Genomic DNA, 14,202 nt, shown 5'->3' with positions numbered 1-14,202 from the left:
TGTGCGGTAAATCTTACTAGACACATTTTACGGAGGGAGGAAACTAAAATTACGTGACTTGCCCAAGTTTGCCTGTAGGAGAGACAGACACGGTATTTATTATACAATGCTGTAATAATTATTACAAAAGATTATCTTTTGTAATAAAAAAGATGCTCAGGGACACACAGGAGCTGAGGCTTAAATTCAATGACAATTCTGGAAGAGAAATTCTGATACATGATAGGGAAGGAGTAAACAGCACCCACAAAGAAAAACATAATCCAGAATGGGCTCAGTCGTTTCACATGTGAAATGGGAAAAATAACGGCTGTGAGAATCAAAGGAGTAGGTATTTCAAAGTGCTTAGAATAGTGTCTGGCCTATGATATGATATCTGGAAGTGTCTGCTACATAAAATAAATAAGTAACAAAAAAAGATCAATGCGGCAGAAGCACAGGGTGCTTGAGACAGGAGAGAAAGGTGAGCGGGGGCCAGCTTGTATATAGAACCCAGTGCACAAGTGTCAAGAGGTCTGGTCAGACACAGCCACCCATCCTCCTCCTGGGGCCTGGGCCAGTCGATAGGAGGAAGAAATTGCCACGGTATCAGCCTCCTTTTAATAAGTCACACATGCTCAATGTAGAAACTGTAGTAAATGCTAATAGCACAGAGAGAGTCAAATGACCCTTAATCTCCCAACGCTGCAGAAAAATCACTGACATTGCTCACAGGGGTCATTTATCACCTGCCAGCTCTCTCAGCCCTTGAGCGATAGGCTATATGTGGTCTGTTTCCAAGACACCCATCTCCACCCACCACCTGCCCCTGCTACTAAATACAGCTATTAAATGCAGGTCAATCTATGCAGGAAAATTTAGGATGGCTTGTATACTGGGTTGACTTATACCCCCTCAACTCATACTCTGTGATACATAATAATATATAGATTATATAGATTATATATATTTGCGATCTACAATCTACTCACGTACCATATTAATATTTGGGTTTGCAGATAAAGGTTCGAATTTAAGTTGCTCACACATGATTTTATCTATCCCACCAGAAAACATGGATCAGACACCAAGCACACATTGTGTGCTGCAGCTGCAAAGTTATGGAGGGGGGTAAGGGTCTCCCCGAGAGGAGTTCACAATACTATCTTGGGTGAAAAGAGAAGAGGAGGGTGATTCATAATCAAATAATGAAGAAGTCAAGTGAACGCATGGTGTATTATGGAATGGGGCAGTGACTGGGCCAGGAGGAGTGAGGAAGTTTCAGGCAGGAAGTACGGCTTTGATTTGGTTTCTAAAGGATAAGTAGGAGTTTTCCTATAGAGAAAGTAGAGAAAAAAGTTCCAAGCAGCAAAGTACTCATTTAGGGAACAGAAAGAAATTCACTGTGGCTCAGAGTGGTTCAGGGGAAGTACAGGAAATGACATCAAAAAGGTTATTTGGGACCAAATTAGGAAGATGCCTATATGCCAGGCTTAAGAGTTTGGAATGAAGAGTGTTATGTTGAGGTTTGTTTTTGAAATACTGATTATTAACGGCAGGGTGACAAATGGATAGACACAGGGAGGCTAGCCAGGAGCCTGTTACGGTAGTTCAGGTGAGGGATGGCAAGGTCATGAACCAGTCAATGGCAGTACATCATGTGAGGAAAGCAGGGACACTGGAGCATTAGAAGATAAAGTCCACGTAACGCTGGCATCAATTAGATGTGGGGATTAAGAGAGAGGAAGGAGTTAGGAAGCCTCAGCAGTTTTGAGTCTGAGTGACGAGTAGACACCAATAGCATGAACTGCCATAAGGAACACAGGAGAATCAGGGTTGAAAAGGCAATGTTGGGAAATGTTGTTTGAGTTGACTATTGAACAACCCACTGGAAATGTTTAGAGGGAATTGAAAATATGAGGCTCAGCAGCACCTGGGTGGCTCAGTCGGTTAAGCGTCCAACTTCGGCTCAGGTCATGATCTCGCGGTTTGTGAGTTCAAGCCCTGCGTTGGGCTCTGTGCCATCAGCTGGGAGCCTAGAGCCTGCTTCAGATTTTGTGTCTTCCTCTCTCTGCCCTCCCCTGCTCTCATTCTGCCTCTCTCTCTCTCTCTCTCTCAAAAATAAATGAACATTTAAAAAAAGAAAATACGAGGCTCGTACTCATCAATGCTTATCGCTTTCTTTATAGTAAAGAGAATTCTGCTTTTCTCAACACGTATATGGGATATATAGTAGAACCTTATTCTAAACACACCCCAGGAGATTAGGCAAGGTTGAGGAAGAAAAGGTTTGGAAGGATTAAAAGACTTGCTATAGGGATCCCTAAGAGTTACTGAAAGAGCCATGTGCCCTCCTAACACCTGGTCTTTGCACTCTGGTGAACAGAGTCAACACAGAGAAGGCACATACAGTTTTTTTCTCCATTCAGACTACTTATCATTTCTTCAATAAAAAAATTACTTCATGACTACTGAAGTATGCTATCCATTATTGTTACTATTGTGGCCCAAGAAGAAATATCCAAGGTCATTCCATTTCTCATGTGAAGCTGCCCTTTTATTTATATGGCCTTCACCCTGCCCACCAGACTGAAAATCACGAAAAAGCTGAGACAATTTTGAATCATCCAAGCTGAAAAATCTGCCTGGCACTTAGCAGACGTTTATTAAACAGTGTGCTGAGCCGGTCTGCAAAGAAGTATGTGTGACACGGTGTGTGTGTGTATGTGTATGTATACACAGGATATATATATCTCTTCTCTTGCACATCGTCTATATACTTTACTGAACTTGAAAATGAGTTAGGCAAAAGCCATTTTACACATTTTCAAACCAGCATAAATGGGGAAACTAGACCTAGAGATGAATGATACTTGCTTAAAACCACACATCAACTGAATGGCAGAACTGGGAGGTAGACGCAAGAGATCCTGTCCCCCAGCAAGTCTTACAAGCTACCCTGTTTTCCTTTAATTTCCAGAATACTCAGTATTTTAAAAATATCAATATCAATCATAAATTAACGAAATAAAAAAAAAATTTTAACGTATACAAGCATCCAGGCCGGCCACAGGTAAATTTGGAAAGTCAGCCATTTATCTTCAGGAGACTATCTCCTCCTTCTGACCCTACTTCCCAGGCATCCTGAGTCTCCATTAAGCACTGTGAAAGATCTGGCAGAATTTTCCTCCAATATCACAAATGATCCCTTCCTTTTCCCCCATCACGGCTTTTATTCCTAATGTGGCTATTCCCAGCAGCATGCTGCAAAAGAAATTTGCTGGATGAATCACCCTTGCATTGCAATAGGATCTCAGGTAGAGGGTATGTGCTGTGGAGACCGGGAGACCCTGAGTCACCCCTCTGCTTTGCCACTTAGAAGTCGTATGGCCTAGGGTTAGCTCTGCCCCCTCTCAGTTCCCTTATCTATAGGAATAGGCTTTTAGCAGGAATAAAGATAATGCACATAGGGGCCTAGCACAGGGTCTGGCATACAAAGTCACTCCCTAAACACAGCATTTCCCATCAATTAGTTTTCACAACAACACTGGGAAGTTGTTATGAAACTGAGCATCTGAGCGGTTACAAGATTGGCTAAGAGGCTGAGCCACAATTGAACCCAGAGTTGTCAAAAACACTAAAGCGTTTACCTGACTCCAGGTCTCTCAAACTGGATATTTTTACAGTCTTATTATAAAAAATAAAATTATCAAAATTGAACAACTGTAGAGCACTCACTATGAATCAGGAACCGTGTTAACCTCTTCACATGGATGACTCAATGACTCTTCACAGCATTATATGAGAACTGTTGTCATCCCATATAACAGATGAAGAAATCAAGGCTTAAAGGGTATAATTAATTGCCACACGTCACACAATAAACCAGGATCTGAACCCTTGTCTAATTCCAATCTTGACTTCTTAAGTGCTACACATACCTGACTAACTTGATATCGTTTGACTAAGCCCAAACATGAAATAAGTGGAAATTTCTTATGCTTATAGCTCATAACCCCTCTGAGACCAAAGCTAGTTCACAAATTAAATAGAAACAAAACTATACCAAAAGTACAATTTAAATTAATACTACTTGAATGTGATGGATGGGTGTTCACTGGAGTTGGATGTCTCTCCCAAAGCCAGTTCTTTCAGCATCACAGGCTTGCATTCCTTTGGGCCTTATGACAACCAGTTCCAGCTTTTCTCTCAATTCCAACTACAGGGAACCTCTGCATGTACGCTCGCTGCCATCCTAGCATTAGGCCTCCATTGGGCACTACTAAATTGCTTAGTGTTTGATCAGCCACTGTTCTTTCTCAATAGGCCACAACAATTAAAACATCATCATAGATATAAACTCAAAGATGGGCTGCTGGCAAGGCACGTTCAATTGACAAGGGAACCACCCAAAACATGCAGACAAAAAGTATATTTTATATACATATATGTATGCGTGTAATATCATATACATGTATGTGCACACATGTTATATTGCTGGGAGAGTTGTATAAAATATTGCCATGGAATTAAGAACACATTTAAAATTCCTAGAACACACAGTCCTTGGCAGACGGGTCACATCAAAATTTACTGTTCATATTCACTGCATTCCATCAGGATGATTCCTTCATTCAGCCAGTCATTAAAGATGGACTCCAGCTTCCTCCTACCACCGACAAGACACAGATACCAAAGAAACACCATGATGGAGATAAGCAAGTACGAAATTTCTTAGTCTTAAGCAGTTTACAACCAGACATTTGCTAAGGTTAAGGAGAAGAACAGTAATTGTTTATAACGAAAGTTCAGATGGGTCAATACTACACAGCTAAAGAGTTGCAGTCAACTCTTGAAAAGGAAAGAGAAAATGACGCATTCTACTAAAAATCTCCAATGAGTCAAAAGGCCTGTTCTATTCATGTGGATAGTTCCTTCCCCTTTCCACTCAGGACAGAGTTCAAAGAATGGGCCTAAGTGCAGCAGGCCATGTTATTCACAAGAAACAAGAAAAACATCAGGATGGATACCGAGAGCAATACTGATGTAGACCATTCTGGCATCAGAAGTAGAACAAATAGAATTTTAAAGTCATTTCCCATTTTATAATCCTATGATAAAATGTCCCCTCTTTACCACAGACTGAATTCTAGTGAAAAATGAAAGGAAGTAAAAACAAAAACTTGGCATCTTAACATTCTTTCCTCCCTTTTAACCAACTTATAGTAATAACTGACGTAGGTGCTTTACATTTTATAGAGTGATTTTACACACAAAAAGAGCCATCATCAACAACAACAACAACAACACCCCAGCACTTTTACCTAAAGCAGCCAGTCATTACATACATAAGCATGGTTTAATTATGGTTTTGAACATAACATCCAGCATAAAAACAAGATGGTGAAAGACTGCTATAAATTATAAGGGATTTGAAGGCAGAAAGTTCCATTTCTGAATACAGAGTAATCTTCATATAAGATAATGCTGATGTAGGCAATTATAAGGTTTCTAGAGGTACTTTTTCACTGTATTTAAAAAGGTTTCTTTCTTGAGTAGTCATTCCCTCTTAGAACTTTTCTATACTTCTGGCAATTTTCTCCCCAAATCCTCTTTGTGGTCCAAGAGCACTTCTAAAAACTGTGACCAAGTATTTTTATTATAGTTGAAAGCAAAACTTACTAACATGTGTTTTCAAATAAGTCTAAAAGTGATTTACTTAGTTTAATTCTTAAAATTGGTAAAAATTAGAATGAGTGAGGTAGAGATAAATGTATCGGATCCTTTACTTCATAAATTTCATGTAAACAGACTTCCAAATTCAAGCAATTCCAAACCTAATAAATTCAATCCAAATGGTGAAAATCCCCTGGAGCAGAGAAGATGCCAGTGATCTCAGATTGCCACATTTTCTTCTTCTTCCTGGGTGCCCAACTAAACTGCATTGTCTCATCTTCATGCATTTAGATGAGGGCATAGGACTGAGCTCTGGCTAAGACAGTGTAGGCAGCAGTGATGTAAGACCACTTCCTGCCCTCTAAAACCTTTCATACCATCCTCCATGTTCCATCTCCTCCTTTGTGCCCCCGTAAGATGAGAAAATCCAGTGGAAGATTCTAAGGACCACAAGACAATGGAGTGTAATGGGTATAAGGTTTCTTTTGTGGGGTGATGAATATGTTCTATAATTGATTGCAGTGATAGTTTAACAACTCTGTGAACATATTAAAAATCACTGAATTACACAATTTAAGTGGGTGAACTATATGGTATGTGCATTATATCTCAATAAAGCTGTTCTCCAAAATGAACAAAAAAGACACAATGGAGTCACTACATGGAAGACACATGAATCCCTGAATCACCAAGTGGAGGGTAGTTGTTATAATGTAAGAAAGAAATAAAATTTCTGTTGTGCCTAGGCATTGGGTTTTGGGGGACTGCGTGTTATAGCAGTTAGCTACCTTTTACAGTACTTTCTAGAATAAGAAGATCTCACATCTCAGCTACTTAATACTTCAGATTCCGCATCTATAAAGGAAACAAGTGAACCAAGTCAGTGTTTCCCAAAGTATGGTATGTTGGTAACTGAGGTGGTTTTAGGTAGAACTTGGACAAACATTTGTTTTTATTGTTTTTAGTTTCATGGTTACCATTTATTAATGGTTTTCCGTTTACTGAGTGATACAGCTGCCTTTCAGAGTTAAGTGTATTTAAGGAAAAAGAACACGGAAGTATTTAGAGGAAACATTAAGTCAATAACAGCACTATACAGATGTCACATATATATGCCAAAATCACGTAAGTAGCAGGCACAATGGCTGAAGTTTGGGCAACACTGGGTTAAATGACCTCTTCATGTCCAATGTTAACGTTCCTCGATTTTTGTTATTTTGTACTTGTCACTGTATTCCTCCAATACCTGGCCTGCCCGGTATACCTCCCATTCCATGAGTTAAGAGTACACTGGGGTTACTGACATGCGTGTGACAAGATTCAATCCACAGGTGTACATTCGGCTAAAACACCATGAATGTGACACACCATAATTCTCGGCTACCTCTCTCCTCAGAGACATGCATTCCTGCACTATTCCCAAATGCCTACTTGTTCCTAGTTCACCAAGTTTCAATATTCCTTACTGATAAGCTACAGAAGATGCACAAACAGAGAATGGGTTTTTAAAGCAACATTTGAATTCTGGGCCTGACTTTCACTTGGACACATTTCCTGCTGAAGGCGCCGTATAGGTAAATGTTTTACTGAAAAATAAGTAGTTATATGAAACTTGGTGTTCGGATTTGGGCTCTGAATCTGGCGGCGTAGGTACAAAATGATGAGACTCCCTGGGTGAATTTAAATATACTAAATCAGAGCATCTGATTTAGTCCATATTTGAATAATAAACACAATAATAGGTTAACACTTACACAGCACCATGTGCCGGGTACTATCCCATGAGTTTACATAAACTGACTCACTTAAGCCTTCTAATAACCATTATATGACTCCATCTCTCCAAAAATGTCAAGAGCAAAAACACTGGAAAATCTGCAACGGGGTCTCAGTGGCAGAAAGGGCCCTCACGTGGCAGATCTGTCAGGGAGGACAGCCCATGGCCAGGATGTAGTATAGGTAATGCCACATGCTCAGCATGCTGAGTTAGATATCATCGGTTTCTGGGTGGTCACAATCACTCTTCCTTAATATTTATGTTTATAAGCTCAATATCGTGGAAATACTTCATTTCTCTTGACTATTACAATTTGAGTATGTATGTTGATACCTGGAGCTTGGTTTGTATCATCTAAAACAACAGGTGTTTATCAGATTGTAAGCACAAATTATAGAGTTCTTAAAACATAAATTAATTCTATTAATTGCTATACCTAAACATTCATCTTTCATGGAGCCTCCTTTGAAAGAGACAGAAGCCCACAAAATCACCTTCTACACTAGATTCTGATTAACTTTGTAACTTTATCACCCCAGGTTTTTATATTTTTTTTATATTTATTTATTTATTTATTTGAGAGAGAGAGAGAGAGAGAGAGAGAAAGACAGAGCATGGGGGACGGGGGGACAGAGAGAGAGGGAGACATAGAATCCAAAGCAGGCTCCAGGCTCTGAGCTATCAGCACAGGGCCCCATGTGGGGCTTGAACTCACAAACTGCAAGATCATGACCTGAGCTGAAGTTGGACACCCAACTGACTGAGCCACTCAGGCACCCCAATCCCAGGTTTAACAAAGCTGTCTTAATCCTCACACATTTACTACAGTCTTCCCAGGTTCACGTGAAATCTTACTGGGAGACAAATTTCTCTGTAACTCCAGGATTTCCAGCTAGAGTGATGTCAGATGCCTCTTTAGCAAGAATTTAGAAATATGGGCTATACTTCCTACCTGCTGAGACCTATAATCTAGGGAGTAAATAAGACACACACACACACACACACACACACACACACACACACACACACACCCTTTGTTGCCTAACAGGACTAACGAGGGTTCCCAGCCAATACTTATTTTAAATTTGGGGCAAGAAATAGAAGAGTAATCACAGAGAAAGCATTATCTTGGGTCTGCTGGGTCTCCAGGGTGCCAAGCAGTCACAAGTCCAGAGACAATGTGGCGGATCCACTGCTAGAGAAAAGGGCTGGATATTTCTGTCTACCTGAGAACTCTGCCTAAAAGAAGGTGAGATCAGAAACAGACTGACCAATGACAGTGATGAGAAGAGGCTAAAAACTGACTTTAAATATAGGAGTACGTGGGTGGCTCAACTGGTTAAGCATCTGACTTCAGGTCAGGTAATGATCTAGTGGTTTGTGAGTTCAAGCCCTCTATTGGGCTGTCTGCGGTCAGCAAGGAGCCCACTTCGGATCCTCTGAATCCCCTTCTCTCTGCCCCTCCCCCGTTTGCGATCTCTCTCTCTCTCTCTCTCTCTCTCTCTCTCTCTCTCTCAAAAATAAACACTTTTTTAAAGTGACTTTAAATATAAAGTCAGAAATTTTTAGGGAAGAAACTTGCAAGTTGATCAACTTCCAGAAAAATATATGTGAATTATACGTGCAACAATTAACAATATTGCTAGAATCTCTTTATTAACTTACTGAACATGCCACAATATTTTGAGTCCTGTTTTAATGTTTTAACATAGCACAGTCGATGCATCATAACAGTGGAGAGCACAGACAGTTTCAGTGTCAGGCAGGCCTGTGTTTAAATGCCAGATCCATGGTCCTGTGCAAATTAACTGACCTCTTTTAGTCTCCATTTCCTCATCTGTAAAATGGGGATATTAAAATAACCTAACCTAGATTATCATGAGGATTAATTTTGATATGCTCATAAAGCACTCAGCACAATATCTGGCCCATCGCCATCACCAATATGTTATTTTAGCATAATTATTTTTGCCATTAAGAATAAGATTTCTACAATTTTTCAACATTTAAAATTTTCTCCCCCACATATAGTCTCTAATTTTGTTATAGAATTCAATAAGAAAAAAGACTTAACAGAAATCTTTTGAATATTTTATATTATTTCTTTAGGTAACATACCAGTATTTCTTCACTTTCTCCGTTGAGGAATCCATAAATATTCCAAGAACTCAAAAAATAGAGGAGTATGCAATTAAGCTTGACCACAGTGCATAAAATATCACAAAGCACACTAGGAAAAGAGGATAATAGCAGAAATACTTTTTTGCCTTAAGCAAAATAATATTTTAAGTAATTTTAAAAGTAAGTTAGTCTTGGGGGCACCTGGGTGGCTCAGTAGGTTGACTGTCTTGACTTCTCAGCTCGGGTCATGATCTCACGGTTCATGAGTTCGAGCCCCACATCGGGCTCACTGCTGTCAGCCTGTCAGTGCAGAGCCTGCTGAGATCCTCTATCCCCCCTCCCTGCCCCTCCTCCACTTGCATTTTCTCAAAATTAAAAAGTAAATATTCAAAAAAAGTAAGTTAGTCTTACAAATCAATTACTATAAAAATGTAGAAAAAGTCCAGCAACTACTTAGGATAATATTTGCTGAGCATTTACTTACTACATGCTAGATAATGTGCGAAGCACAAGAGATACGGAGATTTAAAAATACGTCATTGTATTTACCCAAGATAAATGAAAGGTATTTGATCATACAAAGACATGTACAAGAATATTCATAGCAGCTTCTTTCTAATAGCTGAAAACTGGAAACAACCCAAATGTCCATCAACAGGTGAATGGATACACAAATAGTGATATATCCATACAGTGGAATACTATTCAGTAATAAAAAAATACAATATTGATACAACCAAATAGATGTATTTAAAAATAATATGCTAAGTGAAAGAAGCTAGTTTAAAAAAAAGACATGCTATATGAGTTTATTCTAGAATACTAGTAAACATGCAAACTAATCTATAGTGTCAAAAATCAGATCAGTGATAACTAGGGATGGTGGGAATGAAAAGGGAGGTATGAATTACAAAAGGGCACGAGGAAGATTTTGGGGGTGATGGATGTGTTCATTTTATCGTAGTGATGGTTTCACTGGTGTGTACATATATCAAAACTCATCAAATAATACAATTTAAATGTATGCAGTTTATTGTGTATTGATTATACCTCAATAAAACTAAAGAAAATATGGCCCCTGCCCTCATGGAACTTGAAATTGATTAGACTTGGAAACTATGAAATTCTTTGCTAATAATTTTGTGTTCTAAATCATAGACTTAAAAAAGAAAAACCAACAAATCCAACAAAAGAGAAAAATAGGTGTAAAGATTAAGCAAAATGGCACCTGAGTGGTTCAGTTGGTTAAGCATCTGACTCTTGATTTTGGCTCAGGTCATGATCTCACAGTTTGTGAGTCTGAGTCCTGCATCTGGCTCTGCGCTGACAGCACGGAGCCTCCTTGGGATTCTGTCTCCCTCTCTCTCTGCCCCTTTCCCATGCTGGCATGCACATGCGCTCTTATGCCCTCTCTGATAGATAGATAGATAGATAGATAGATAGATAGATAGATATTTAAATTAAGCAAAACAACTTCACTTTACAAAGGGCCGGAAGTAGGTAATCAATCAGCTCTCATTTCAGTGAAGGTTATACCTTAGTATTTGTCCCAATTTAGAAACAACTCATCCATCCATCCAATTCATCCAGCATTAAATTAATTTCTGGTAGAGAAATAAAATTAATTTTACACCTTCCCCTAAAGTTGGTACCTGCTCCTACCCTCTTCTTTCTTCCGGTCTCATTACTCCCTTTCTCAAGGCAAGCATGATGAAGGCCACCTACTGGAAGCTCAGTGAGCACAGACGTACTGCCTCTCCAGCACCTACAACAGTGCTGGCATGTCATAGCCTGGCACAGGGCAGGTGCTCAATGACTTGGTTGAGTAAGTCAATGAATGGATGAGGACATGCGTGAATAGGAGGGGCTTCGGCTAAGTGGACAGGAGGCCTTCCTTAGGTTTAATTTCACATTATCCAGTCAGAGCCACCATGTGACTATTTCAGAGAAGAAGTTGGCTGCTTTCATTTTTGCCATTGGTCTCTCAGATACCTGCCACAACGGTGGGTCCAGGCATGCCAAGAACTGCCAGGATCCAAGAGGAACTCTCCGGATCCAAGAGGCCCTGCTTCCTCGGTCCCCTGTTCAACTGAAGTGTCCTGCCACATGTGAACACCCAACTCACAGAGTAATGGTCATGTTACGAGCCTCCGAGATACTCTGAACTACTGCCAGGGGATCCCTCCTCAACCACAGATGGGAATCATTGGGTCTGACCCTGCAAATCTGTTTACCTTCTGGTTTTTTTAAGCAGCCAAAGAGAAGGAAGGCCCTCTGACCAAGGTTTCAGTTCTTGCATCTCTATGGTTAACACCGACTAGTAGCGCTCTGCTACGGTACCAGGGATTCTGACAGCCACGTGTACGTGTGTGTGCGTGCATGTATGTCCGAGGCTCTCCAGTGGACACGTCATGTGTGCAGGGTTTTTTTTAGTGCCACTTTATCTTCAAGAAAGCTGAAATACCTAGAATCACACAAACAAGAGGAACTTGGGAGACATAAACTTTGTGAGTTTCGGGGTGGGTGAGAGTTACAGACAGCTAACAGAGCAGGACAGAAAGTGCAATTTCCAGGATGGGTGGTGGGGGGCAGTGTCATGGGTGAGCACACAGTGGCCTGCGCAAGGGACCTACAACTTCAGCACTGGGGGTACAATTCCCACCCCACCCCCAGGAACGCCACCATGGCCAAATGGACTGATGAAGTGGTATTGTAGAAAAACAGCAGCCCTGGGAGAGGGAAGCCCCTGTGGCCACCACCCCACAGGCTCCCCCAGGAGGCCAGCCTGTGACCTGGAGGCAGGACCGAGTTTCTGGACAGGCGAAAAGTTGCGGGGCTCACGGGCCCTCAAGAACCTTACCTCCACCTAGCCCACACCTGACCAGTTCCTCCACTAAGAAAAACCCCTCTCTCTGCTTATGTGACGTGAGTGGAGGGCAAAGATGCATGCGTGCAAGTATAAACTGTAAATCTGTATTTTCTAACAATGAATGGAGCTTCGCTAGGATACTGCAAAAGCGAACATTCACTTGGTCTTTACATAACTGTCTGCAGGACCCCTATATATTTCTCCAGTTCTCTCTAGTGTTAAGAGGATCACACTGCAGTCTGTTTTCTCAATACCTCCAAAATATTAAGCTGCAAATAATGTAAGCTTCTCCAGACCAGCATGCTGCCTCTAGGGAAGCAACATCCCCTCCTTTTTCTTCTTCCCCAGTGAAGACAATCAGCCAGCAGTGCTGGGAACAATGCCTTCCTTTTGCTTCTGTTCAAGCCTGGGGGTGGGAAAGGGAGTGAGAGAGGGTGAAGAGATCAAGGAAGATGGGGAAGGGGGAGGGAGAAGGAATCACCGCGAGAACACTGGCAAGAAAGACAAAATGTGAGTCTTAACGCAAGATGTCTAGTAAGAGAAGAGGAATCACCCTTCAAAAGAGGAACTCTCCCCTCAGAAAGATATTCAAAGAAAAACACACAGATGGCCTCATATGTGTTCCATGGGTTTCTGTGGGTCTGATGGGTACTAATCATTCCTTTACTATGGTTTCTATGGGAATAGCCACTTTGTGTTGCAAATAATCAACAGAAAACTTTTGTAATAAAACCTGTCAACTGGGAAACTTCTATAGATAAAATGATTTTAAAAACAATTTCTTCTGGGGCACCTGGGTAGCTCAGTTGGTTAAGGTCCGACTTCGGCTCAGGTCACGATCTCACGGTTCATGGGTTCCAGCCCCGCGTTGGGCTCTGTGCTGATAGCTCAGAGCCTGGAGCCTGCTTCAGATTCTGTCTCTCTCTCTTTCTGTCTCTCTCAAAAATAAATAAATATATATTTTTTTAATTTTTAAAAAAACAAAACAATTTCTTCCAAGTGTGCCTGGGTGGCTCAGTCGGTTAAGCCTCTGACTCTTGATTTCAGCTCAGGTCATGATCTCATGGTTTGTGAGATCAAGCCCCACATCAGGCTCTGTGCAGAGCATGGAGCCTGCTTGGAATTCTCTCTCTCCCTCTCTTTCTCTTTCTCTTTCTCTCTCTCTCTCTCTCTCTCTCTCTCTCTGCCTCTCCCCTGTTTGTTCTTTCTCTCTCTCTCTCTCAAAATAAATAAATAAATATTACAACAAAACAAAACAATTTCTTCTACTGACTGGATGCTTGATGACATCATGGAAGCTCTCTTGATATGTTTAGGGGTGAGAGCATTAAGGCTCTACGTAAGATGAGTACTCCCTGTCTTCTGCAGATGGACACTAAAGCAACTGTAGAGGAAAGGACAGGACTTCTACTGGGTAACGGGAGTGGGAGGGATTTGCTACATGACCACGGAGGTGGAGGGAAGCGTGAGTCAGGGTTAGGTAGCTGGGTGCTGGGTACATGGAGGTCACCTGACTACCCTGTCTACTCTTGAGTATGTTTGAACTTTCTGTAATAAAGGCTAAAAAATACTTCTCTCCATCACATTTTTTTAATGTTTGTTTATTTTTTTTTTAAGTTTATTTATTTTGAGAGAGACAGAGACAGCCAAGTGTGGAAGGGGCAGAGGAAGAGAGTCCTAAGCAGGTTCCACGTTACCAGTGCAGAGCCCCACACAGGGCTCGAACTCACGAAACCCTAAGATCATGACCTGAGCCAACACCAAGAGTCGGATGCTCAAC

At 41.0% G+C, this 14,202-nt stretch overlaps 1 protein-coding gene across 1 annotated transcript in view; it reads right to left on the bottom strand.

Moving 5' to 3' along the window:
- TEC (tec protein tyrosine kinase) overlaps window positions 1-14,202 on the bottom strand; it is a 125,722-nt gene that overhangs the window by 38,273 nt on the left and 73,247 nt on the right. The window lies entirely within an intron of this gene.

This window comes from Acinonyx jubatus, chromosome B1 (genome assembly GCF_027475565.1).
Source record: "Acinonyx jubatus isolate Ajub_Pintada_27869175 chromosome B1, VMU_Ajub_asm_v1.0, whole genome shotgun sequence".
Taxonomy (NCBI): domain Eukaryota; kingdom Metazoa; phylum Chordata; class Mammalia; order Carnivora; family Felidae; genus Acinonyx; species Acinonyx jubatus.
This window is presented reverse-complemented; position numbering and strand designations above follow the sequence as displayed.